This window comes from Callithrix jacchus, chromosome 4 (assembly GCF_049354715.1).
Source record: "Callithrix jacchus isolate 240 chromosome 4, calJac240_pri, whole genome shotgun sequence".
NCBI lineage: Eukaryota > Metazoa > Chordata > Mammalia > Primates > Cebidae > Callithrix > Callithrix jacchus.
In genome coordinates, this window is record NC_133505.1 from 161,812,738 (window position 1) to 161,838,629 (window position 25,892).

At 44.1% G+C, this 25,892-nt stretch overlaps 1 protein-coding gene across 1 annotated transcript in view; it reads left to right on the top strand.

The window, feature by feature from the left end:
- Positions 1 to 551: 551 nt before the first annotated feature.
- TIAM2 (TIAM Rac1 associated GEF 2) overlaps positions 552 to 25,892 on the top strand; it is a 239,620-nt gene continuing 214,279 nt past the window's right edge. Inside the window, exons 1-2 of the mRNA XM_078370329.1 lie at positions 552 to 6,782; positions 7,998 to 8,062. The gene's annotated coding sequence lies outside the window, so the exon portion shown is untranslated. The remainder of the gene's footprint in view (positions 6,783 to 7,997; positions 8,063 to 25,892) is intronic.

The window sequence follows — 25,892 nt, forward strand, 5'->3', positions numbered from 1 at the left end:
ATCCTGGCCTGGAACCAGCTGCAAGTAACCACGCAATGATGAGTTATTTGCAGTTGAATAAAGGCAGATTTTACTCATTAACCTCCGGAGCTCTTCTCTTGCGGAGAAAGGCTAAATAATGAGATTTAGCCAACCTTCCTTGGAGGTGGAGCCCCTTGTGAACTTGAGTATTTTTGTGCTTTTGTTCATCGCATGTAGACGTCCTAACTGAAACTTAAATCGTGCACGCTGTAAGCCACTTGTTGAGCCGCAGGTGGTTGATTTGTACTTTACTTAATTTCTCCAGTCCTCACTCTTCTTTGCCTGCAAAATGAAAGGACTGGAGAAAGTATTTCCAAGACCCTATTTCATCATCGGCAACATCATCATCTTCTTGACATTGTAGGAACCTGTTGGTCAGAGGCTGTACCAGACACTTTATTAACATCTCATTTAATAGTCTGCGTGTGGCTCTCCTGGACAGATTCCCTCCCAGTCTGCAGAGGACACAGGCTTAGAGAGGGCGAGGAATTAAGCAGCTGAGCTGGGTTTTGACCTTGTCTGACTCCAAAGCATTTGTTCTTCCGACTTCATCTTGCTGGTCTCTACAGCTTTTATGATTCTGGGAAAAGTACTTACGACCGCATTTCTTCAGTAAGAAACAGGTAATTGAAGAACAAAAATGAATTCTATATCTGCTTTTGAAAGAGGCTGGAATAACTGCCTTTCTTACTGTAATTTAATTACTGATAGATGAACCAGAGATTATAAGCATTCACAGAAATAAAACAACATCATTTTTAAAAATTCAGAGGATTTTCAAACAAATTTCCTGGAAGAAATTGTGCATTTTTTTTTTTCCCTGAGAGTGTCATAAAAGCTGGGTTTACGAATTGCCATTTGGTGGCAGATGGGTAAGTTATCTCTGCCTTCTTTAATATTTTTTCTTTGTAGGAAAAGAAGATCCTCTTCCTAAATTGCTGTTATATTTAGGTCTTCAGGGGTGGGATTGTGTGAATTTGCTATTATTGTAGACTGAAATCTATATATAGGGACACTCAAATGTGGTATAAATCCATGTCTTTAAAAAAAGAAAAAAGAAAGCAATTACTATGTTTGAAAGCCAAGCTATAAAAAGTAAATGAAACCATTGGAGAGCCAAGAAAGGATTTCATTTTACTGAGCAAATGCCCCTGACTTTCTTCTCCCTTTTGTGTCCTGCAGGAACAGAGTGGGGAATGCAAATGTTTCGAAATCAGGATCACAGCTTTTATTTACAGGTGGTTGAGTGCTGGCACTTGTCCCTGTCAGCACTCCTCCTATAGATGAAGTGACAGATCCAGAAGGGAAAAATCCAGAAAACAGACACTCAGCTTGTAATTTGTTAAATGTCATTTTAATTATTTAGCATTCCATAGAACCTGGTTTTATTTGAGTTTATTTAAAGAGGAGGTTATTTTTATTTATTTTTTTTGTCTCTTGCTCTGTCACCAGGCTGGTGACGATCGCACCAGTGGCGCGATCTTGGCTCACTACAACCTCCACCTCCTGGGTTCGAGCATTTTTTCTGCCTCAGCCCCCTGAGTAGCTGGGACTACAGGCACGCACCACCAGACCCAGCTAATTTTTGCATTTTTTGTTTTTAGTAGAGATGGGGTTTCACCATGTTGGCCAGGGTTGTCTCGATCTCTTGACCTTGTGATCCGCCTTCCTTGGCCTTTTAAAGCGATGGGATTACAGGCTTTTTATTTTATTTTTAGAGACGGAGTCTGACCCTGTCACCCAGGCTGGAGTACAGTGGTGTGATCTCAGCTCACTGCAACCTCCACTGGGTTCAAGTGATTCTTCTGTTTCAGTCTCCTGAGTAGCTGGGATTACAGGCACCATGCCTGGCTAATTTTTTATTTTTCAGTAGAGCTGAGGTTTCACCATGTTGGCCAGCCTAGTCTTGAACCCCTGACCTCAAGTCATCTGCCTGCCTCAGCCTCCTAAAGTGCTGCCAGCAAAGAGGAGGTTAATTTTTATTTAGTGTGTGTTCATATACATCGTAATATTTTTTTCATCAAAGTTGAAGTTAATTTCCTTGAAAATTCTTGGGTCTGACTGCTGAGGTTTGGATAGTACCTGCCAATTTTACCAATTATGTTAAAAAATCAGTTTTTAATACTCATACATAAACACATGTGAGCATCTTTTATTCCCTCACCCCACTTCACAAAGAAAAGAAAAAGCGGAAGGAAAACATTTGGATGCTTCAAAAAGGTGCTGGGAGGCTTTGCTACTGAGCAAAGCCTCCTTGAGCAGTTGTGTGGTCTCAGAACGTGGAACATCCACTGTCTTTACACCTCACAAATAGAATAGGCTTCTTTAATGGTTCTTTCTTGCTCAGAGGTACTTTGCAGCCCAGCCAGAGCTCTGATAATGATAGGCTTGATTTCTATGTGGAAACAAAACAGCTCAAATCCAGGTATTCAGCTTTGTCTTCTTCAATTGCTGCATAGCTGTGGCTAGGTACTAGATTAAAAAAAAAGAACTTCTAATGAGAGGAATATTTAAGACCTGGGTAAGCTGTCACATCGTAAAGTGCTAAATGTATTCCCCTTAGGGATCTGTTCAGAATTTCAAATGATCAAAATCTCTGTTGATTCCTCAGCAGATACAGATGTTCTTGGCTTTCTTTCTGAGTGCTTCCCCCAAGTTCTTCCCAAGGTTTCCATTAAAAATTGCCTTTTTGCAAAGAGAATTGAATTTCTCACTTTTTATTCCCTCCTGATGGGGGTAGACTGTTTTAATGCTGAGCAGTTCATTTTCTTTGCAAAACTCACTGTGGTTTATCATGATGTTTTGAAGGGGATAGACAGCTACAGAACACTGGCGGAGGGCTGGAAGTGTTTCTGTAACAAAGAGGCTGCATGCTCGAGGTATATGCATCCCAGTCGGGGCTGGAAGGTGTTGAGGGACTGACTCATCCATGACTCACATGGCAGGCTGGGTGGCCCCTTGGTTCTGGTGCCAGTCTCTGGAAGTGTGGAGCTGGTGCTCACCTCTCCCATGGGAACTTGAAAGTTAAAACATACGACGAGGCTTCTCGTTTGCTGGGAGTGGGGCTTATCTTTGGCTAGGGACTTGGTGAGAAGCTAGAATAAGCGCACATACTTTCGGCATTTGTATGTGGTTAGGGGAGACTGGGCTACTGCTGATTTTACACATGGTGAGACTATGTAATGGAGCAACTGCTTGGGAAGAGAAAAACTGTTCATTTGTCATAGTGCACTCCTTTACCTACTTGAAATGCCACCTTTTGCTGGGCGCAGTGGCTCATGCCTGTAATCCCAGCACTTTGGGAGGCCGAGGCAGGCAGATCACAAGGTCAGGAGTTCAAGACCAGCCTGGCCAACACGGTGAAACCCCGTCTCTGCTAAAAATACAAAAAATTAGCTGGGTGTGGTGGCACGTGCCTGTAGTCCCAGCTACTTGGGAGGCTGAGGGAGGAGAATTTCTTGAACCCGAGAGGTGGAGGTTGCAGTGAGCTGAGATTGCACCATTGCACTCCAGCCTGGGATACAAGAGCAAGACTCTGTCTCAAAAAAGAAAAAAAAAAAAAAAAAGAAATACCATCTTTATCATATTCTGCATGTCCATATAATTTGTATCTATTTTTTGACTTTGAATATTTCTGCTCAGTAGCAAACTATTACATATTTTTGTTTTAATTTTTTTTTGAGATGGAGTCTCACTCTGTTGCCCAGGCTGGAGTGCAGTGGAGAGATCTCAGCTCACTGCAACTTCCGCCTCCTGGGTTCAAACAATTCTCCTGCCTCAGCCTCCTGAATAGCTGGGATTACAGGCATGTGCCACCATGCCCAGGTAACTTTTTTATTTTTAGTAAAGATGGGTTTTCACCATGGCCAGGCTTGTCTCGAACTCCTGACCTCAGGTAATCTGCTCGCTTAGGCCTCTCAAAGTGCTGGGATTACAGGCGTGAGCCACCACACCTGACCTAAACTATTAAATATTAAAATGACTGATTGTATAAACAATTTTGCTATCTGATGAGGCAAGTACCTCCTTGTTACTCTCTTTTTTCCTCAATATATTCTTTCCTGAGTATTGTTCACAAGGTTATTCTTCCAGATGAACTTTAGAATCTGCCTGTCATGCTGTTTTAAAATCTATATGGGGCCAGGTGCAGTGGCTTACGCCTGTAATCCCAGCACTTTGGGAGGCTGAGGCAGGCGATCATCTGAGGTCAGGAATTTGAGACCAGCCTGGCCAACATGGTGAAACCCTGTCTCTACTAAAAGTACAGAAATTAGCCAGGCGTGGTGGTGTGTACCTGTAATCTCAGCTACTTGGGAGGCTGAGGCATGAGAGTCGTTTGAACCTGGGAGACAGAGGCTGCAGTGAGCCAAGATTGTGCCACTGCATTCCAGCCTGGGAAACAGAGTGAGACCCTATCTCAAAAAAAATTATATCTATTTGGGATTGCACCAAATGTATAGTAATTTAAGGAGAATTATTCTCATTGATTTTAATCTTCCTGTCAAGCAACATAGACTCAGAATTTCCTAGGTCTTTGTCCCCTTTAGTAAATTTTTTATACTTTAAAAAACATTGATATTGGCCAGGTGTGGTGGCTTATGCCTATAATTCCAGCACTTTGGGAGGCGGAGGTGGGCGGATCATGAAGTCAGGAGTTTGAGACCATCCTGGCCAACATGGTGAAACCTTGTCTCTACTAAAAATAGAAAAATTAGCTGGGCGTGGTGGTGTGCGCCTGTAGTCCCAGCCACAGGCACTGAGGCAGGAGAATAGCTTGAACCCGGGAGGCAGAGGTTGCGCCATTGCACTCCAGCCTGAGCAACAAAGTGAGACTGTATCTCAAAAAAAAAAAAAGATATTATACATTATTATTAATTTCTTCTTATTTAGTAATATTTGCTGGGGATAGAGGATTCATTTTTCTTTCTTGAGACAGGGTCTGGCTCTGTCACCCAATCTGGAGTGCAGTGGCACAAGCATGGCTCACTGCAGCTCTGACCTTCTGGGCTCAAGTAATTCTCCTGCAACTACAGGTATGTGCCACCACACCGGGCTAATTTTTTCTTTTTTTTTTTTTTTGTAAAGATGAGGTCTTACTTTGTTTTCAGGCTGGTCTCAAAATCCTAAGCTCAAGGAGTCCTTCCATTTTGGCCTCCCAAAGTTTTGGGATTACAAATGTGAGTCACTGGGCCCAGCCCAGGATTTTTTCCCTCAATTATTATTATTATTATTATTTTTTGAGATGCAGTCTCACTCTGTCACCCAGGCTGGAGTGCAGTGGCACCATCTTGGCTCACTGCAACCTCTGCCTCCAGGGTTCAAGCGATTCTCCTGCCTCAGCCTCCCAGGTAGCTGGGACTACAGGCATGTGCTACCATGCCCAGCTAAATTTCTGTATTTTTAGTAGAGACAGGGTTTTACTGTGTTAGCCAGGATGGTCTGTATCTCCTGACCTTGTGATCCACCTGCCTCAGCCTCCCAAAGTGCTGGGATTACAGGCGTGAGCCACCGTGCCTTGCCTCACTCAATTAATTTTTAATTGGTTATTACTAATATAGAGAAGCTTACCAATTTTGTGTATTCATCAGTTTTCTTACTGTTGAAAATAGATACTTGGTGCCGCAAAGAAAAATTAGCACTGAGACAAAAGATCTTTTAGCAATGTCATTTTTACTTCCTGGACTGCAGGAAGATTACTCTCACTAGCCATCTTGCCACAAGAGTACAATGAGCAAAGGAAAATAGACATATTTATCCCTTATGCATTTGGGGTTGTTATTACTGCCATGTCTGATCTCTGTTGGCTGGAGCCAGACCTCGAAATCTAAACTAAAACCTGATTGGCTAATAACTTAAATTTTTTTTTTTGAGATGGAGTCTCCCTCTGTTGCCCAGGCTGGAGCATGATCTTGGCTCACTGCAACCTCCACCTTCCATGTTCAAGTGATTCTCCTGCATCAGCTTCCTGAGTAGCAGAGATTACAGGCATGCCACCATGCCTGGTGATTTTTTTTTTTTTTTTAGTAGAGACGGGGTTTCACCATGTTGTTCAGGCTGATCTTGAACTCCTGACCTTGTGATCCACCCACCTTGGCCTCCCAAAGTGCTGGGATTACAGGTATGAGCCACCGCGCCTGGCCAATTTAAAATTTTTCTAAACAGGTAAAAGCAGTGGAGAGGTGGGACATGCCTGTGAGCACGTCCATCACAGATATTTTGGTTAAAGGACGAGGACATAGAATGTACTATGTGCCTGTAAGTGTGGCATGTTTAACAGCTACATAGAATAGGGCTTCACAAAGTTATTAGCACACTTATTCTTTAACAAGAAAAGAAAAATTTAATAAGGAACTTTTCTACTTCCCATACTTTCTTAACTTAATGATTCTAGAATTTTCAGCTTTGACTTTCTAAGCAGATGTCATATCATCTGTGAAAGTAGGAACAATATTTGTTCCTCATTTGTTTTCTTGTCTCACTGCATTAGGGTTCATAAAATAAATTGGTAAATTTTCCATCTTTCACTATACTCAGGAACTATATACATATGTATATATATGTATGTATATATATATGTGTGTGTGTATATATATATATAAAACCTATGGACTTTGTGTGTATGTGTGTTGTTTGTTTGTTTTGAGACAGGGTCTTTGTTGTCCAGGTGGAGTACAGTGATGCAATCGCCGCTCATTGTGACCTCTGCCTCCCAGACACAAGCCATCCTCCCGCCTCAGCCTCCTGAGTAACTGGGACCACAGGTGTGCACCAATATGCCTGACTAATTTTTGTATGTTTTATAGAGATGAGGTCTCACCATGTTGCCCATGCTGGTCTTGAACCCGGTGCTCAAGCCATCCTCCCACCTTGGCTTCCCAGAGTGCTGGGATTACAGTCATGAGCCACTGTGCCTTTGTTTTTTGCAAATTTCATAGTTATCATTGGTGAAGCAAGTGGGCTTGAAATGATCTTTGTGTTACCTGATGATAACTTTCTGAAATTATGGAGTTTGGGGAGGCAGGAGAGAGTATGGGATGAAGCAGGCCAGATGCAGTTAGAGAGTTGATCAACTTGGAAAGAGAACTTCACAACCAAGTTGTGATCTGTCTTAGTGCCTTTTTCCTAGAAAACAAGGAAATGACATAGGTTGTTAAAACCGAACTGCTGGCCGGGCGCGGTGGCTCACGCCTGTAATTCCAGCCCTTTGGGTGTCCAAGGCGGCCAGATCACAAGGTCAACAGATTGAGACTATCCTGGCCAACATGGTCAAACCCTGTCTCCACTAAAAATACGAAAATTAGCTGGGTGTGGTGGCACGCGCCTGTAGTCCCAGCTACTTGGGAGGCTGAGGTGGAAGCACCGCTTGAACCTGGGAGGCGAAGGTTGCAGTGAGTCGAGATTGTGCCACTGCGCTTCAGCCTGGCGATGGAGCAAGACTGCGTCTCAAAAACAAAACAAAAGAAAACAAAACAAAACCGAACTGCCTTCAGTTGGTAAGAGGTTGATTTTAACAGTCTTGCAATAGCTGCTCACATTTGTTACTATGATCTCCAGAAGAGATTAAGGTGGAGAAGGAGCAATAGCCAGGGATTTGCCCCTGTCTGGTTGTCAGGAGGAACAAGCTGTTGATCTCTGCTTTTATCCTGCGTCCAAACCGCAAGCCTCCCGGTACTGTTCACCCCACTGCTAAAGGGGTGTCTGCTTAGGGATTCCTTTCCGTGGGGAATGCTGGCCGGTCCATGGTTTGATTGGATTCCTCATGTGCTTGTGGAAGAACGTTAGCTGCTTTCCCAGTCTTGTTTCTGTGGAGGAATACTAACCGGTAAATTTTGGAGAAAGCTGTGGTCCTATAATAGTGGAATTATATTTTGGATTCTGCTTTTCACTGTAGAATTTTTTTGGTTAAGTGTGGACCTGAGCTCAACCAGGGAGCTTCCATAGCCTTCCAGATAATGAGATGAAATCTTTCATTTTAGTGATCTTCCTGTGTTTACTTCAGGATCTCAGCTGTCTCTCGTTGGAAGACTTGGGGAAATGAAAGGTAAGGATTCCTCTGCCATAGTAACGGTGCCAAAAGATTTCATAATTTGAGAATGCATTCATAGTTTATGTGAGGCTCTTTGCCCTCCTTGACTGCTGTTCTCTTTGTTGTATGTGGCTAACACTTTTTATGAAATTCTTTGCAGTTGGTATCACAAGATACCTTCTGATGTATTTAGCCTTTTGACAGTATGCTGAAAATTTTAATATGAACATGCATGGTCATAAATACTTTTCAGTGTTAAATTAGCTGCTTAAAAAGGTGTAATGCCTATTCGCCGGGTACAGTGGCTCACACCTGTAATCCCAGCACTTTGGGAGGCCGAGGTGGGTGGATCATGAGATCAGGAGATTGAGACCATCCTGGCCAACATGGTGAAACCCCATCTCTACTAAAAATACTAAAAACTTGGCTGGGTATGGTGGTGCATGCCTGTAATCTCAGCTACTTGGGAGGCTGAGGCCTGAGAATCACTTGAACTCAGGAGGTGGATGGAGGTTGCAGTGAGCCGAGATTGCACCATTGCGCTCCAGCGTAGCAACAATGTGAGTCTCAAAAAAAAAAAGATGTAACACCTATTAACTTCATGTCAATTTCATTGTTTTTAAAAGACAAATACACATGTGCTTCTCTGTGTATGTTATGCAGAGTAGAATTAATCAATATAAATCCAGGTGAGTCTTTCTAAATTACTCAGACACCGTTCCTGATACTTTAAATAATTTTTGCTATTATTTTATAATTTATCTTGAATATCTTTTAGTAGCTGTCTCAAAATTGCAAGAGTTTTTGTTTTAAAAATGAAGAGATTAGGCTGGGAGTGGTGGCTCACGCCTATAATCCCAGCACTGTGGGAGGCCAAGGTGGGCAGATCACTTGAGCCCAGGAGTTTGAGACCAGCCTGGGTAACATGGCTAAACCCCATCTCTCCAAAAAATAGAAAAAATTAGCCGAACATGGTGGCACACACTTATAGTTCCAGCTACTCCGGAGGCTGAGGTGGAGGGATCACCTAAGCCCAGGGAGGTTGATGGTGCAGTGAGCTGAGATTGCACTATTGCACTTCAGCCTGGGCGCAGAGTGTGTGTCTCTGGCCTTTTAAGACTAAACAAAGTGCAGAACTTGTATTTAAATGAAAGGAACTACATATATTAGGAGATATTTCCATGTGATGGGCTTAAAGATGAAACATAAGGTTATTGTTTTCAGTTATCTGATTCGCTTTTCTTACTTTTGGGTAGAATCAAAAGTAAGGAAAATTCTTAGGAACAAAAAGCACGTTGTCTATTTAATTTGAGGTATCTACGAAAGCTATTTTAGTTCATATTTTGAATATATATATATCAAGTGAGACTAGGGGCTTCAAAAGGTAAGAGATTTACAGTTGCTGTAAGTACCACTTTGGCATAGCAGAAGAACCTTTCGAAGTATGGCATATACTTTACAGACTCTACAGTGGACGATCTGTGAGAGAAAAAGGTTTGACTTAGTGGAGAGGCTATGCTACTGTGAGAAGGGAAATTATGTTTAGTTGAACAAGCTAAGCCATCTGCCAAAATGTTCTCCTCAGTGTTCCTGTGTGTTTTCTCTGGGTGCATACACATGTCTTCAGCCTGTGCGAACCTGCCTGCTTGTCTGTGAACAGGAATGAAAAAGTCTGGAAAGCTTCCATTGTGATCCTTTCCCCACTTGCCACTCACAGTGTGGTTCATGGAATGCAGTACTCGGTGGGCTTACATTTGAAGCGTGAAGATGCTGATAGCAATCTGTGTCATGCATGGCATTAATCACTAAATCCCTGTCCACACAAGCATCATCAAATGGTGAATTAAGGCATCTGCCAAAAGAATGCAGTGGGAATTGTTGGAGGATGAGCTGGGTTTGTGTTCTTCATCTCCACTGCGCTCCAACCCTCTACAGTCTGCAGGGAGTTTTTTTTGTTTTTTTTTTTTCTTTTTTGAAACAGAGTCTGGCTCTGTCACCCAGGCTGGAGTGCAACAGCATGATCTTGGCTCACTGCAATCTCCACCTCCCGGGTCCAAGCAATTCTCCTGCCTTAGTCTCCCAAGTAGCTGGGATTATGGGTGCCCGCCACCACGACCAGCTAATTTTTTGTATTTTTAGTAGAGATGGTTTTCGCCATGTTGCCCAGGCTGGTGTCGAACTCCTGGCCTCAGGTGATCACCCGCCTTGGCCTCCCAAAGTGCTGGGATTATAGGTGTGAGCCACCGTACCTGGCCTGCTTTTTTTCTTCTTCTGAACATTTGTGTTGTATATAGACCAAAAGAATTTAGGGTATGTAAAAGAATCATTTCCCGTAATATTTTCTGTCTTTAGTTGAAAACGGCTATGTGTTAATTTTAGGACCACAGCTCTTTTACATTTCCTTTCTGTTGTCCATGTTGGTGCTCTTGCCTGTGTGCCTGTTAGATTGTATCTTCAACACATCTGGCCAAATTCAATCTGGTCTAGATTTGTTCCTAGGGCTTCTCATTGCCTTCCTGGCCATTGGGAGAAGGCTAGGACACCTGGATTCCATTTTGAGAACATGCATATCACTGCAGCAGTGATCGTCCCAGGTCCTCTACAGTCCTGCCTATGCCCGACCTACATGGGGCCCAAAGAGACAACTTTGGCGTGGTTACCACTGGGTTACTTGTGTGATCTCTCAGGAGTACGTTTAAGTTTTAGGTTGCATTAATTCCTAAAGGGAGCTGGCTTCTCTCCCCAAAACAGCAGTTGAAAAGATAAGACATAATCTTTTTATTTTTATTTTTTATTTTGAGATGGAGTCTTGCTCTGTCGCCCAGGCTAGAGTGCGGTGGCATGATCTTGGCTCACTGCAACCTCCGCCTCCTGGGTCAAGCGAGTCTCCTGACTCAGCTTCCTGAGTAGCTGGGATTACAGGCATCTGCCACAGCGCCTGGCTAATTTTTGTATTTTTAGTAGAGACGGGGTTTCACCATCTTGGACAGGCTGGTCTCGAGCTCCTGACCTGGTGATCCACCTGCCTCGGCCTCCCAAAGTGCAGGGATTATAGGCGTGAGCCACTGCGGCTGGCCGGTATAAGACATAGTCTTATTTTGCTTCTGAACAACTTTATCCATGGTCTCCAATATTTGTTTTATCTTATGAAATTCTCTAATCTTGTAATTGATATAGCACTTTGGCTCTGAAATTTAGAGTAGATGCACAGCAGGTTTCTTAGGTTTAAAGATAAAACTAAGAGTAGAAAGGTTTAGCTTTTTAGGTAAGAAAGGAAGCTGTGCCAGGTGTGAGTTATGCTCAGAAAGAAATGTTTGCCCACAAAATATTTCACATGCAGCATCTTCTTTAGACTCGCTCTGTCTGTTTCCCAGAAGACTCTTGTCCCCTCCTTGAAGTGACTTCTGCCTTTGGCTCCTGGGCCAGCTCCTTTCTCTTGGTTTGGCTTTTCCTTTCTTTTCTTTCTTGATGGAGTCTCCCTTTGTTGCCCAGGCTAGAGTGCAGTGGCATGATCTTGGCTCACTACAACCTCCCACCCCCCGGTTCAAGTAATTCTCCTGCCTCAGCCTCCTGAATAGCTGGGACTGCAGGCACACAGCACCACACCTAGCTAATTTTTGTATTTTGAGTAGAGATGGGGTTTCACCATGTTGGCCAGGCTGGTCTCGAACTCCTGACCTTAGATGATCTGCCTGCCTCGGCCTCCCAAAGTGCTGGGATTACAGGTGTGAGCCACCACACCCGGCCGGGTCCAGTGGTTTAACCTCCAACTGGATGTGTTCATTTAGATGTTTGCTACCCTCCTGCAGCTGAGTGCATCAGAAGCGAGTAAAGCCTTTTCACCTCAGACTTGCATCTCTCCAGGGAGCTCCTGCCTCACAGCATGTTCTGTGGAGTCTGAGACCCCCATGTTTGATTCCTGGCTAGGCTAGTTAACCTCTTTTTCCTGCCTTATCACATTGGCTGGGACCTCAAAGACAACGTTGGCTTGTTCCTGGTCTTAACAGAACACATTCAGGCCAGGTGCGGTGGCTCATGCCTGAATGTGTTCATTCGGGATCCTGAATGTAATTCCTGCACTTTGGGAGGCTGAGGCGGGTGGATCATGAGGTCAGGAGTTAGAGACCAGCTTGGCTAAAGTAGTGAAACCCCATCTCTACTGAAAATACAAAAAATTAGCTGAGCGAGGTGGTGGGTGCTTGTAATCCCAGCTACTCGAGAGGCTGAGGCAGGAGAATTGCTTGAACCCGGGAGGTAAAGGTTGCAGTGAGCTGAGATCATGCCACTGCACTCTAGCCTGAGCGACAGAGGGAGACTCCATCTCAAAAAAAAAAAAACAAACGAGTGCATTCAACCTTCACCCATTACCCATTAAGTATGATGTTAGCTGCAAATGTTTTGAAAGATGCTGTTTATTATGAACTTTTTGAAAATAACGTTGAAAATATTTTTCATTAGCTGATTATGAATTAATATTTTTTAATATTTACAGGATCACTGTTAAGAACAACAAAAACCAAAACCCACCCTAATAATCTTAAGGAAATGTAAAATCGTACTTCACTGAAACTTATATGGGTCAAAGAAGCTTTCATAGTTGAAGAGGAAAAGGTAGAAATATGGTTTAGGGAAATGAATTGATTGTTGTAGTTTGTTTAATCCATAGTACACACTGATTCTTTATTTGCTGAATGAACGAATGTGCAAGTGATGTAAGTTTAGTTTCGCTCTTTTTTCATTCTTGGCCTTAAATGTATCTTCCTATTGTTATCATTTTTTGAGATAGAGTCTCTCTCTGACACCCAGGTTGGAGTGCAGTGAATGATCTCGACTCACTGCACTTCCACCTCCTGGGTTCAAGCAATCCTCCTGCCTCAGCCTCCCGAGTAGCTGGGACCACAGGGGTGTGCCACTGCACCGGCTAACTTTTGTGTTTTTAGTAGAAATGGCGTTTTGCTATGTTGACCAGGCTGGTCTCAAACTCTTGACCTCAGAGGATCCTCCCGTTTCAGCCTCCCAAAGTGCTGGGATGAACAGGTGTGAGACACTGCACCTGGCCTTTTCCTGTTAGTTCAGGAGACCCAGACTAATGTTCAAGTTTTGCAAACACCATCTCATCCCTGTGTGTATATGTACTGATCATCATTGAAACTGTTGGGTCTAAGCAATTTGAAATTTAACTTAGCCTCTTTTTTTACGTGATCAGGAAAATTAAACCTGATTGAGCCCCGGAAGAGGCTTCTGGAAAAGCCTAAAAGTTCTTGTACTTTTCAGACTTGTATGTTAATGAAAACATTCTGATTCTCACTAGTACAGACAATCACTCGGTGGATGGTGATTAATTCTGGGACAGGGTCATGCACATAGCCCTTGCTGGGTTGATGTAAGTGGTCCTTGGAAGACTGTGATGGTACAAAGACTGTAATTTGTATCTATCTATCTATCTATCTATCTATCTATCTATCTATCTATCTATCCATCCATCCTTCCGTCTCTGTCTGTCCGTCTGTCTCATCTATCTATCTATCTATCTATCTATCTATCTATCTATCTATCTATCTATCTAATCTATCTATCTGTCTATCTAACTGGCTAACTGTCTATCTATCTAGCTATCTACCTACCTACCTAACTTCTTATCTGCCTGCCTGCCTGTCTATCTATCTATTGAGATAGATAGATCTCTCTCTGTCGGTAGATAGATCTCTCTCTGGGATAGCTCTCTGTTGCCCAGGCTGGAGTGCAGTGGCGTGATCTTGGCTGACTGCAACCTCCACCTCCTGGGTTCAAGTGATTCTCCTGCCTCAGCCTCCCCAAGTAGCTGGAACTACAGGCACACACCACCACACCTGGCTAATTTTTTTGTAATTTTAGTAGGGACGGGGTTTCACTGTGTTAGCCAGATAGTCTCAATCTCCTGACTTCGTGATCTGCCTGCCTCGGCCTCCCAAAGTGTTGGGATTACAGGCGTGAGCCACTGTGCCTGGCCGTATCTTATTTTGTGAAACATGAATGTGTCTATATATATATATAATTTTTAATTTTCCCTAGACTTGGAGCTTGTGTTTAATGCTTCATTCATAATTGTTGATCCCTTTTTGGGTAAATCTTTCTGGGCATATTAAGCAAAGAAAGAAAAACCCTGTCTACAGATATTTATGCATCATTTAGGCCTTTGAGGTGGAAAGTTAAGGGAGCTATTAATTAGACTCTAAATAATCTCCTAAACAGCGTGGCCATCCAGCAATTGTGTGTTAAAAGAATGATTCATGAGTAAAGGAAGGGAGGAGGGCAGTAATGTCCTGTGCTGAAATGTATCATTTGCTTCTTGGTTTCTTTCTTTAAAAAGTGTGTTCAGACCAGATGTAATGGCTCATGCCTGTAATCCTAGTATTTTGGAAGGCTAAGGCGGGCAGATGACTTGAGGTCAGGAGTTCGAGACCAGCCTGGGCAATATGGTGAAACTCCATCTCTACTAAAAATATAAAAAAATTAGCCGGGCACAGCGGCACACACCTGTAGTCCCATCTACTTGTGAGGGTGAGGCAAGAGAATCACTTGAATCTGAGAGGCAGAGGTTTCAGTGAAGCTGGATCGCACCACTGCACTCCAGTCTCAAAAAAGAAGAAAGTGTGTTGACCTCAAAGGTCCTTGTTGGCTCTAAATTTTGGAGAAATTCTTTTTCAGACATTTAAAATTATTGTTGGAGTCAGGGCCCAAGGAATTTGCCTTTGTCCTGAGGCAGTTAGGCTCTGTATAACTTTTTCAGTTCCTCTTCACCTACTTGTCACTTCACAGTTTCCTGTCCTGGAGTTCCAGAGCATTCTTCCGAGCTGCCTTGGCAACTTGTAGTCACCCGAGAGGAACATCTTTGGCATTAGATCTGGTTCGGTTCTTTTCTTCTTGAACTATTGCTTTTAAATGTTCAATGTAGATAAATTTTCTGAGCTTCAATTTTCTCATCTGTAAAATGGGGGCAGCAAAATACCTCAAACTGAGTGTGAGGCGTCCTTGACATAAAGAAGCTGGCAGCATAACTAGCATATTGAAGGTCCTCAGTCAACTCAGAGCATGACCATCTTTCCTCTCCCTTCAGTTCAACAGCTCTGCAGTTTTCTGTTTTGGATGATTAAGACTTTAAAGTTTTTCTGTGTTTCTGTTAAAAAGAAAAAAATCCCCACTCTCTCCCATCACCTGGAACTAAATGCGCTTTTCCCTTAAAGTAGCAGGTCAGCATGAACAGTTTTCTGTGTATTCCTCAGGGCTTGCTTTGTCTTTTTCTTTATCTGAGATGGGTCTCTGTCGTCCTGGCTGGAGTACAGTGGCGCGATCTTGGCTCACTGCAACCTCTGCCTCCCAGGTTCAAGCGGTTCTCTCACCTCAGCCTCCTGAGTAGCTGGGATTACAGGCACGCACCACCATGCCTCCCTAATTTTTGTATTTTTAGTAGTGATGGGGTTTTGACATGTAGGCCAGGCTGGTCTCAAACCCCTGACTTCAAGTGATCTGCTCGTCTCTACCTCCCAAAGTGCTGGGGTTGCAGGTGTGAGCCACTGCGTCTGGCCATCGGGCTTGTTTCTGAGTTTTTTCTTTTTCTGTGTCCATTGCTGTTCTGCATATTTATCTGAAGTTGCTGTTGGCCGGGTCTTTGCTCTCCATTCTGTTTTTGGAGTACCTTCTTGCTGAGTTGTTAAATAAGGAGCATTAAAACATTTTTTTTTTGCCAGACTGGCCTCCCAAAGTGCTGGGATTTTTAATCCCAGGCGGGTGGATCACGAGATCAGGAGTTTGAGACCAGCCTGACCAATATGGTGAAAACCCATCTCTACTAAAAATACAAAATTAGCCTGGTGTGGTGGTGCACACCTGTAATCCCAGCTACTCAGTAGGCGGAGGCAGGAGAATCGCTTGAACCCGGGAGGTAGAGGTTGCAGTGAGCTGAGATTGTACCACTGCACTCCAGCCTAGGCGACAGTGCAAGACTCGGTTTAAAAAAGAAAACCTTTTTAATGAAGGGCACAAATCATGGTGTGGAACTTGATGAATTTTTCCAAAGTGAACACACCATGTAATGGGGATGGCAATAAGTTCTTTCTTTTCTTTTCTTTTCTTTCTTTCTTTCTTTTTTTCTTTTCTTTTCTTTTCTTTCTTTCTTTTTTCTGAGACAGAGCCTCGAATTATAGGCATGAGCCACTGCACCTGGCATGGTAATAAGTTTAAGAAAAGTCTCTGACGGCCCAAGCTTTCCTAAGCCTTCTCACCCCTGTTATCCTTCAGGTGACCCACCTGTTGTGGGAAGCATTTCAGCCCCTGGTGCCCTCTGACCCACCATCTGCCGACTAGTTCTGTAGGGTCTGGTTGGTCTGCCCTGTTTTCCTGCCCCTTCCCCCAGATGAGATGCCTGGGGTTAGACAGACTGGCTGTTTGTTCCCAGGGCACCTGCATTTCAGTAGAAGGCAGGAAGAGAGACACAGGAGGCTGTATTTCTACTCCCTCTTAAACAGTCCTCTCTTGGGGCCAGTTGGAGGTGGGATACATAATGCAGAGAAGGTAATATGGAAACACTGATTGTGTGCCTGCTCCCTTTGTTTTCTGTCTCTGTTCAACAAAGTATTGAAAGTACTAAGACAATACTGATATCAGAAGCTGGCACGAAAAAGCATAGTGCTTTTGATTAAGATGAAAATACTAGACTTTGACTTTCAAAAATGAAGAGTAGGCCTGGCCGGTGCAGTGGCTCGTGTCTATAATTGCGGTATTTTGGGAGGCCAAGGCAAGAGAATGGCTTGAGGCCAGAGGTTTGAGACCAGCCTGGGCAACATAGTGAGACCCTGTCTCTACAGAAGTAAAAATATGAGCCAGGCATGGTGGTGCACACCTGTGGTCCCAGCAACTCAGGAGGCTGATGTGAGAGGACCCATGAGCCCAGGAGTTTGAGGCTGCAGTGGGTTGTGATTGTGCCACTGCACTCCACACAATTGAGCTCCAGCCTGGGTGACAGAGTGAGAGCCTGTGAGCCTGCATTTTTTTTGTTGTTTGTTTGAGATAGGGTCTTGCTCTGTTGCCCAGGCTGGAGTGTAGTGGCATGATTTCGGCTCTCTGCAGCCTCAACCTCCCAGGCTCAGGTGATCCTCCTACCTCAGTTTGCTGAGTAGCTGGGACTACAGATGTGCGCCACCACACCTGGCTAGCTTTTGTATTTTTCTGTGAAGATGGGGTTTGCCATGTTGTCAAGGTTGGTCTTGAATTCCTGGGTTCAGGCGATCCTCCCACCTTGGCCTCTTGAAATGCTGGGGTTACAGATGTGAGCCACTCTGCCTGAACCTGTCTCTTAAAAAGAAAAAAACTGGCCGGGCACGGTGGCTCAAGCCTGTAATCCTAGCACTTTGGGAGGCCAAGGCGGGTGGATCATGAGGTCAAGAGATCGAGATCATCCTGGTCAACATGGCGAAACCCCGTCTCTACTAAAAATACAAAAAATTAGCTGGGCATGGTGGCGCACGCCTGTAATCCCAGCTACTCGGGAGGCTGAGGCAGGAGAATTGTCTGAATCCAGGAGGCGGAGGTTGTGGTGAGCCGAGATCACGCCATTGCACTCCAGCCTGGGTAACAGCAGCAAAACTCCGTCTCAAAAAAAAAAAGAAAAAAATTATGTTTTGGTCTCATGAAAAAGCTTTGATGACCAGAATTGTGCTTTCTTCTCCCTTCATCAGTAATCAAGCCCACCCCAGCCCTTTTCTCTGTCTTCCCCTGAGTCTGAGACTTAAGAAATTCCTTGAGGTCTGCATGGGACTTGTATGGAAGACACAATTCTGATGGCTGCGGAGGGGACAGGGTGGCCTCCTGAGGAGTATGGGAAGGTTCTTTGCATTGAAATTTCCCAGAAGTTTGGATAGCTAGGTAACAGTTTTGAGAAGTGGGATATAGGCCCAGGGTGATCTAGGTTTTGTTGGACCTCATGCTCGTACAATTTGGTGGGGAATGGGGTTGAGGGTGGGGGTGGTTGGTGGGGAGGCTCTTAAAAAAGAAGAATATGGCCAGGTGAGGTGGTTCATGCCTGTAATCCTAGCACTTTGGGAGGCCGAGGTGGGTGGATTGCCTGAGATCAGGAGTTTGAGACCAGCCTGGGGAACATAGTAAAACCCCATCTCTACTAAAATTACCAAAAAAATGACCAAGCGTGGAAGTGTGCGCCTGTAATCACAGCTACTTGGGAGGCTGAGACAGGAGAATCACCTGAACCCAGGATGCGGAGGTTGCAGTGAGCCGAGATCGAGCCATTGCACTCCAACCCTGAGGGACAGACTGAGACTCTGTCTCAAAAAAAAAAAAAAAAAAAGAAAAGAAAAAAAAGAAAGGATACAAAAAGATCTTTTTTCTGTAACTTCTACAAGAACATTTGTTGTGAATGCATTGTTGGGGCCCTTCCAAGAACCTTGGGAGGGGCTCTGAAGCTTAAGATTTGTGAGTTTAATGTAACTTGTCTCTTCTTAAATAAGAGGCAGAATAAATCAGGGTGTGCCTGTGGCAGACTGCTTACTTCCTCCAAGCTTTATGCTCAGAAGCTAAAAGAGTTGGAAAAATGTGTTACATTCAGAAGACCTGACGTGTAGCTAGGAAGTGCCTAGGCACGGAAAATGGTTTATACTGTTGAAACTCAAACTTCAATTTGGCAAGAATCTGTACTGTAATTTGTTTTTAGGAAGTGACCCTTGACCAAAACCAATTAGCTTTGAATTTCTCGCCTAGGCTGTTATAAAGTTTTAGAGGCATTTTCTGAGAAATTACATTAAATTTCCATGTTAATTATGACATTGAAGTATGCCTGTGTCAGAGAAGATGCACAGTCTTCTCTTCTTTGGCAATTACTTTCTTGTCTTTTCCCCACTCCGTGATGAGTCTTCATATCTGTTTCCCTGTTCAGACAAATACTTCATCAATCAGGGGTTGGAATAATCTCATTACCCATGGGAATTCTTTCCTGTGGCTCAGGCCTGTAATGGAGTTCTTAGGGTCCCCATTATCATTGAAAGCACCACTTAGCGACCAGATGGCCTCATTGGAAGCAACTTGCAGAAAGTCAGGGAAGAAGACATTTAATGAGGCCTAATGGCCTCACACAGGCTGAGTAGGCAAGAGTGGAATCCTGGTTTTGGTGATGGTGGTGCTTTGTTTTATCTTCATCAAGAGCACAATTCTGGTTTTTTTTTTTTTTTTGAGATGGAGTCTCGCTTTGTTGCCAAGGCTGGAGTGCAGTGGCGTCATCCCAGCTTACTGCAACCTCCGCCTCCCAGGTTCATGTGATTCTCATGCCTCAGCCTCCTGAGTGGCTGGGACTACAAGTGTGCATGTCCACATCCAGCCAATTTTTGTATATTTAGTAGAGAATGGGTTTCACTGTGTCAGCCAGGCTGGTCTCAAACTCCTGGCCTCAGGTGATGCACCTGCCTTGGCCTCCCAAAGTGCTGGGATTATAGGAGTGAACCACCGTGCCCAACCGAGAGCACAGTTCTTTGTTTTGGTAGGAAAAAATCGAGCTTTTGGAAGTAAAAGAACAGGTCTTCATATCATGAAAATGATGGCAAAAGTCAAAGAATGATTGTCATTGTTTTGTAGCAGGAAAAGGCTGGGAAACAAACCCTCTGGAACACCAAACTGGGAAGGAAGGGGTGATTTATTCCGCTGGGAGCAAGGCGGCATAGCTGCCTAGCAGCCAAGCTCCAGCTCACAGAGAAAGTCCCTGCCCTTTTAAAGGCTTATAACTCTAGAAATTACATGTGAAAGGGTCTCGGGCTCACAGCTCTAGAATTTACTTGTGACAGGGTCTTAAGCCATGGAGTAGGTGTGGGGTACAGTGACTTAGGTGGGGGTTCAATCTTGTTTAAATAAAAACAATGCTTCTGGAAGGATTCCTCCGTATCATGCCTTCCATCTACAGGAGGGTGATGAAGGTGGCGTCCAGTCTGCCAGCCTTAACTTCTCCTATTGAAATGCAGTGTGGAAGTCACCGCGGGGATGGACTTAGATGTTTAAGGGTGATTAAGGGTCTCCTCCCTCACTTCCCATAGCAGAATTTATTAGAATGAGGGAGCCAGGTGCTTGTAATGCCTGATGGAGTGAGGGCAGCCACCACTCAGGGTTTTCGGCTCAGGCGAGTTCTGTACTTTTTTTTGGATGTAGATTTCGGTGTCCACACTGCCCATTGTTCTGATGCCACTGGGGCCCTTGGATATGCTCGCCAAAACATTGGCTTCTTGGACAAAGCCAGAGTTTGGATCCTAAAGTGAAGGTGAAAAAGAAATTTCTAAACCCGTTAAGCTCCATTACCATTCAAGTAGGGTTTTTATATAGTTTCTGACCACTTGATTTATAGAAAATGATTGAAAATGTTTTGGGTTTTTTCCCCAGGGGTTAGGGGAAAACTTTATAAAACTTGTTCATGTTTGTGGTGAATTGAAGGCTCCTCTGCTCATTTTAGTCCTTGGAGAAATGAGATTAAATGGGGGTTCAGACTTGTTTTTCTAAGTGTGGCAGTCATTTCCATGGGCTTGAATTTCGCCAAATTATTTTTGGCTGGCTCCATACTCCCTCCAAAGAAAAAGGGTGTGGTGGAAAAAGCAATATTGAGAACAAGTAAAACAAGGAGGAATTCTGTGTTGCTCTGCATTTCTGATTTTGATCAGCGAAAGAAGAAGGAATTAAAAAAAGAAGAAAGCCTCGTAAAACATAGTTGTCACGTTCATGGCACAGCTTTGATTTGATCATAGCTGTTTACAGACAGATGCCTAAAATTCGTGAACTTTATTGCCATGAAGACTTGGTAGATAAATACTCTTTAGCCCTCAGCTCTTAAAACACTTTAGTTAAAATATAAAAAATAAGATTTGTTTTACAATGAGCTTCTCCGTAGGTTTTCCCTCTTCGTCTGAGGCGTTCACATTGCCAGCGCGATGTAGACCCAATTAGGTGAGTTAGGAAAGTTTTATTTTTAGCATGAGAGGAAAATAAGTGGCGTGCTGGCACCTACTTGCTTTCAGATAAATTAACAAATAGCCTTAGTTGAAAGAGTTTTGTATTGGAATCTGTTCCCTCACTCTGGCAGGCTGGCCCAAAGCCAGAGTTACAGTTTTACTCTACTTCCTGCCCTCCAACCAGACCTTTTTTTTTTTTTTTTTTTTTTTAAATCTTTGAGTGTTTGATGTTCTTTATGGGAGAGGAAGCCTTTTTCTGTGGCCTCCTGGCTGATGTGCCCTGGTCCTGTTGTAGGGGTTGTAGACTGTTGGACTGGGTCTCTTTCTGGCGGTTGCCCCAGTCATTCCATTCTCCACCCTGCCACCCGTCCTCCAGGGCTTCGTGTGTTTGGCCCGTGCAACTTCCAAACCCATCCCTTAGTTTAAATTGCAAGCAGGGGTCAGGCGTGGTGGCTCATGCTTCTAATCTAATCCCAACACTTTGGGAGGCTGAGGTGGGCAGATCACCTGATCTCAGAAGTTTGAGACCACATGGTGAAACCTCCTCTCTACTAAAAATACAAAAATTAGCTAGCCATGGTGGTGCACACCTGTAGTCCCAGTTACTCAGGAGGCTGAGGCAGGAGAATTGCTTGAGGTTGGTTGAGGAGGTTGCCATGAGCTGGGATCATGCCAGGGCAGTCCAGCCTGCATGACAGAGCGAGGCTCCGTCTCAAATAAATAAGTAGCAAGTGGGATCCATTGGTCAATCCATTCTGTCAGGGAACTTAAGGAGGTGAAAATTGTATATATTTTATGGTATACAATGTACTCTTTATACACATACACACGCACACATTGTGGAATGGCTAAATCAAGCTAAATAATATATGCATTACCTCAAATACTTCTTTTTTTTGCAGTGAGAACACTTAAAATCTACTCTCTTAGCATTTCCAAGTATACAACACATTGTAAGTAGCTATAGTTTCCATGTTGTACGACAGAGCTCTTGAATTTATTCCTTCTGTCTAATGGGAATTTTCTGTTCTGTTTTTTTTTTTTTTGAGACAGGGTCTCGCTCTGTCACCCAGGCTGGAGTTCAGTGCTGTGATCTTGGCTCCCTGCAACCTCCACCTACCAGGCTTATGTGATTCTCCTGCCCCAGCCTCCTGAATAGCTGGGATTCCAGGCACATACCACCATGCCCGGCTAATTTTTGTATTTTTAGTAAAGATGGGGTTTACTATGTTGGCCAGGCTGGCCTTGAACTCCTGACCTCAAGTGATCCACCTGCCTCAGCCTCCCAAAGTGCTGAGATTACAGGTGTGAGCCACCTTGCCCGGCTGGAATTTTCTATTCTTTGAGCAACATTTCCTCCATCTTCCTGCCCTCCAGCCTCCCTCAGTTACTTTACTTATAGAATAGTAATAGTAATCGTCATGGTAATTACTTTTTGTGAGCACCTGCTGGGTGCCAGTTGCTGTTTTCAGGTTCTTCATTTGTATAATTTTATTTACACCTCATGACACTGTAAGGGATGCGTTACAACCTCTGTGATGCGGGTGAGGAAGATGAGATTCCAGAAGGATGGGAACCTTACTCAGAGTCACGTAGATGGGAAGAGGCTGAAAGTGGATTTCAATCAGGTCCTGCTGAGTGTGCACTCACCTGCTGCCCTCTGTGCCTTCCACGGAGCCACGGGGCTTTTAGAGATATCTCGTCCAGCGGCTCTCAGCTCTGGCTACACATGAGAATCCTCTGTGGAGTGTAAAACAAAGATGCCCTTGGTCTCCCTCCGGGCCAGTTAATCAATCTCTAGAGGGGCCAGGCATGGTGGCTCATGCCTGTAATGCCAGCACTTTGGGAAGCCGAGATAGGAGGGTTACTTGAATTCAGGAGTTCAAGACTAACCTGGGCAACCTAGTGAGTTCCTGTCTCTACCAGAAAACAAAACAAAACAAAATAAACTTAGCCAGGCACGGTGGTGCATGCCTGTAGTCCTGTCTACTCAAGAGGCTGAGGCAGGAGGATTGCTTGAGCCCAGGAGTTTGAGGCTGCAGTAAGCAGCGATTGTGCCACTGCATTCCAGCCTGGGTGACAGAGTGAGACCCTATCTCAGAAAAAAAAAAAAAAAAAAACCACAGAAAATTCCAAATGAGAGGAATAAATTCAAGAGCTCTATTGTACAACATGGAAACTATAGTTACTAACAATGTGTTGTATACTTGGAAATGCTAAGAGAGTAGATTTTAAGTGTTCTCACCACAAAAAAATAAGTATTTGAGGTAATGCATATATTATGTAGCTTGATTTAGCCATTCCACTGTGTGTGTGTGTATGTGTATAAACAGTACATGGTACACCATAAAATAGATACAATTTTCACCTCCTTCAGTTCCCTGACAGAACGGATTGACCAATGGATCCTGGAGCCAAGACTAGAAGCCAGGTGTTCGCATTCATAGTTTGCTTCTCTTGCCATGACAGCACACAGCTATCGTTGATTTCTAAGGCACGGGATAGGACCACACTGCAGAGTCCTTCTGGGTGTAGAGAGGACCATTGAGGATGCTGCACTCATACAATTGGACTGTTTTTTATTCATTTAGCTGAACCCTGTCTGAACATCTTTGGTCAGCTGGGGAAACTTTCTTCTCTTCCCATTATTGTCTTGTAAAAAGTTTTTGGTCAGCTGGGGAAACTTTCTTCTCTTCCCATTATTGTAGATTTTCTTCTCTTCCCATTATTGTCTTGTAAAAAGTTAGCTGCTTTTGAAACTCATCTTGTGGCTGGGTGCGGTGGCTTATGCCTGTAATCCCAGCCCTTTGGGAGGCTGAGGCAGGTGGATCACAAGGTCAGAAGTTTGAACCAGCCTGGCCAACATGGTGAAACCCTGTCTTTACTAAAAATACAAAAATTAGCTGAATGTGGTGGCAGGTGCCCGTAATCCCAGCTACTCAGGAGGCTGAGGCAGAATTGCTTCAACCTGGGAGGCGAAGGTTTCGGTGAGCCAAGATTACACCACTGCACTCCACCCTGGATAACGGAGCAACACTCTGTCCTGGCGGGGTGAGGGAGAAGCCCATCATCTTGGACCTCCAAATACATGATATTTCTCTATTAACGTTGTGTTTTGCTCTGTTTTTCAGTGTTATTTTTCAAATCACAGCTTTGGTATTTAGCATGGTGCATTTTATGTCTGATCCATTGGCACTTCCTTTCAGCAATCATTTTAAATTTCTTTTTTTCTTTGTCTCGTATTGAAAGCCCTTTTCTGTGCTATTTTCTTCAAAACAGCTTGATCTTGTTTTACAGGCACACTATTCTCAAATCTTTCTTAAAATACTTACTGGAATTTTTTTTTTCTTTCAGTTGTCTTAGGTCCCATCAAGTTTCCTTTGTTCTGTTTGTTCATTTTGGCCATTTTCTTTCCTCTTTTGGGCTGTTTCTCAAATAAGTTGTGATCTTAGGTGGTTGGTCTGTTTTCATGAATTAAGAATTTCATAGATAAACTGGGAGGGTTCCCTTTGGTCATCTCCGTAGTTGTAGAGTTTCCAAAATAGGGCTGTGTGAGTGGCAGGCAGACCCTCCTTGCCTCTGCAGTGGTTGAAGACAGCGGGTGGTGCTCTTGCCCCTGTGGGGAGCCGCCCTTTGTGTGGAGGCTCAGAATTACCCTTAACGCTTCTCCAGCTCCTTCACTTATTGTTTTCTTGGGCACAGTGCCCATTTTTTTTTGTTTTAGCCATAGCCAGTGGGCACAACCCACTGCCATGGTACCCAGCTTTAAATGTTCTGTTTTAATGAGGAAGAGGAGGGGTGGGTGGGAGGTAGCAGGGGCGGGCATTGCAGGGCTCACTGTCCATCACCCTGTGACTGCCCTGCTGCCTGCTCCCACGTCCTTGCTTTTGACTCTGAGTTTGGCGCAAACACTCCCATGGAAGGAGGTCTCTCACCTCCCAGGGTTTGGACTGTGGTATTCCCTGTCTTATCTTTGCTGTTGGTACAATTTTATCTGCCTCCTCTTTTCTAGGATTTCCTCAAACTTTCTGGTTCACTGCTGGCGTCTCTTCCTGTTTCCAGCAATGCTGTTTGTTTTATTTTCTTTTTTTATAAGATAATTGTTTTTCCTGTAATTTTATGGCTAGTCTGGGAAGAAGAGCACTTTTTGCTCCTTTTTTTTTTTTTTTTTGAGATGGAGGAGTCTCACTCTATCACTCAGATGGAGTGCAGTGGTGCAATCTTGGCTCACTGTAGCCTCTACCTCCTAGGTTCAAGCAATTCTCCTGCCTCAGCCTCCCAAGTAGCTAGGACTACAGGCATGTGCCACCATGCCTGGCTAATTTTTGTATATTTAGTAGAGATGGGATTTCACCATGTTGGCCAGGCTGGTCTTGAACTCCTGACCTCAAGTGATCCACCTGCCTTGGTCTCCAAAAGGACTGGGATTATGTGTGTGAGCCACTGTGCCCGGCCAGCACCTGGAGTTCTTCTTTAAGCCCTAAACTTGACCTAGTGAGGAAGAGAAATCCTACCGCCACACCACCTCTCCTTTCTTTTCACAAATCTTCAGAGAAGCCCATTGATGTCTTGAAACACCCTGTTTAAAGAGGACAGGAAGCACTTTCCCTTCATAAGGCAGAGAGAGAGAGAGAGAAAGAGAGAGAGAAAGCGCGCAAAAGACTAGAGTGATGACTCCCAGGTGCTCCCCCGACTTTCTCTCCCTTCACTTCAGGGAGGGAAACAAAAGTTTCCCTTTTGTTTCTCCAGTGGTTGAAGGAGGACTTTGCAAGTGAATGCAGAAGGGTGTGGGCTCTGCTAGTGCTGACCACTGGGTCCTGTAGAGCTGGATGGCAAGCACTGGTATCGGTGGGCCTCAGCAACGGTTACTTTAT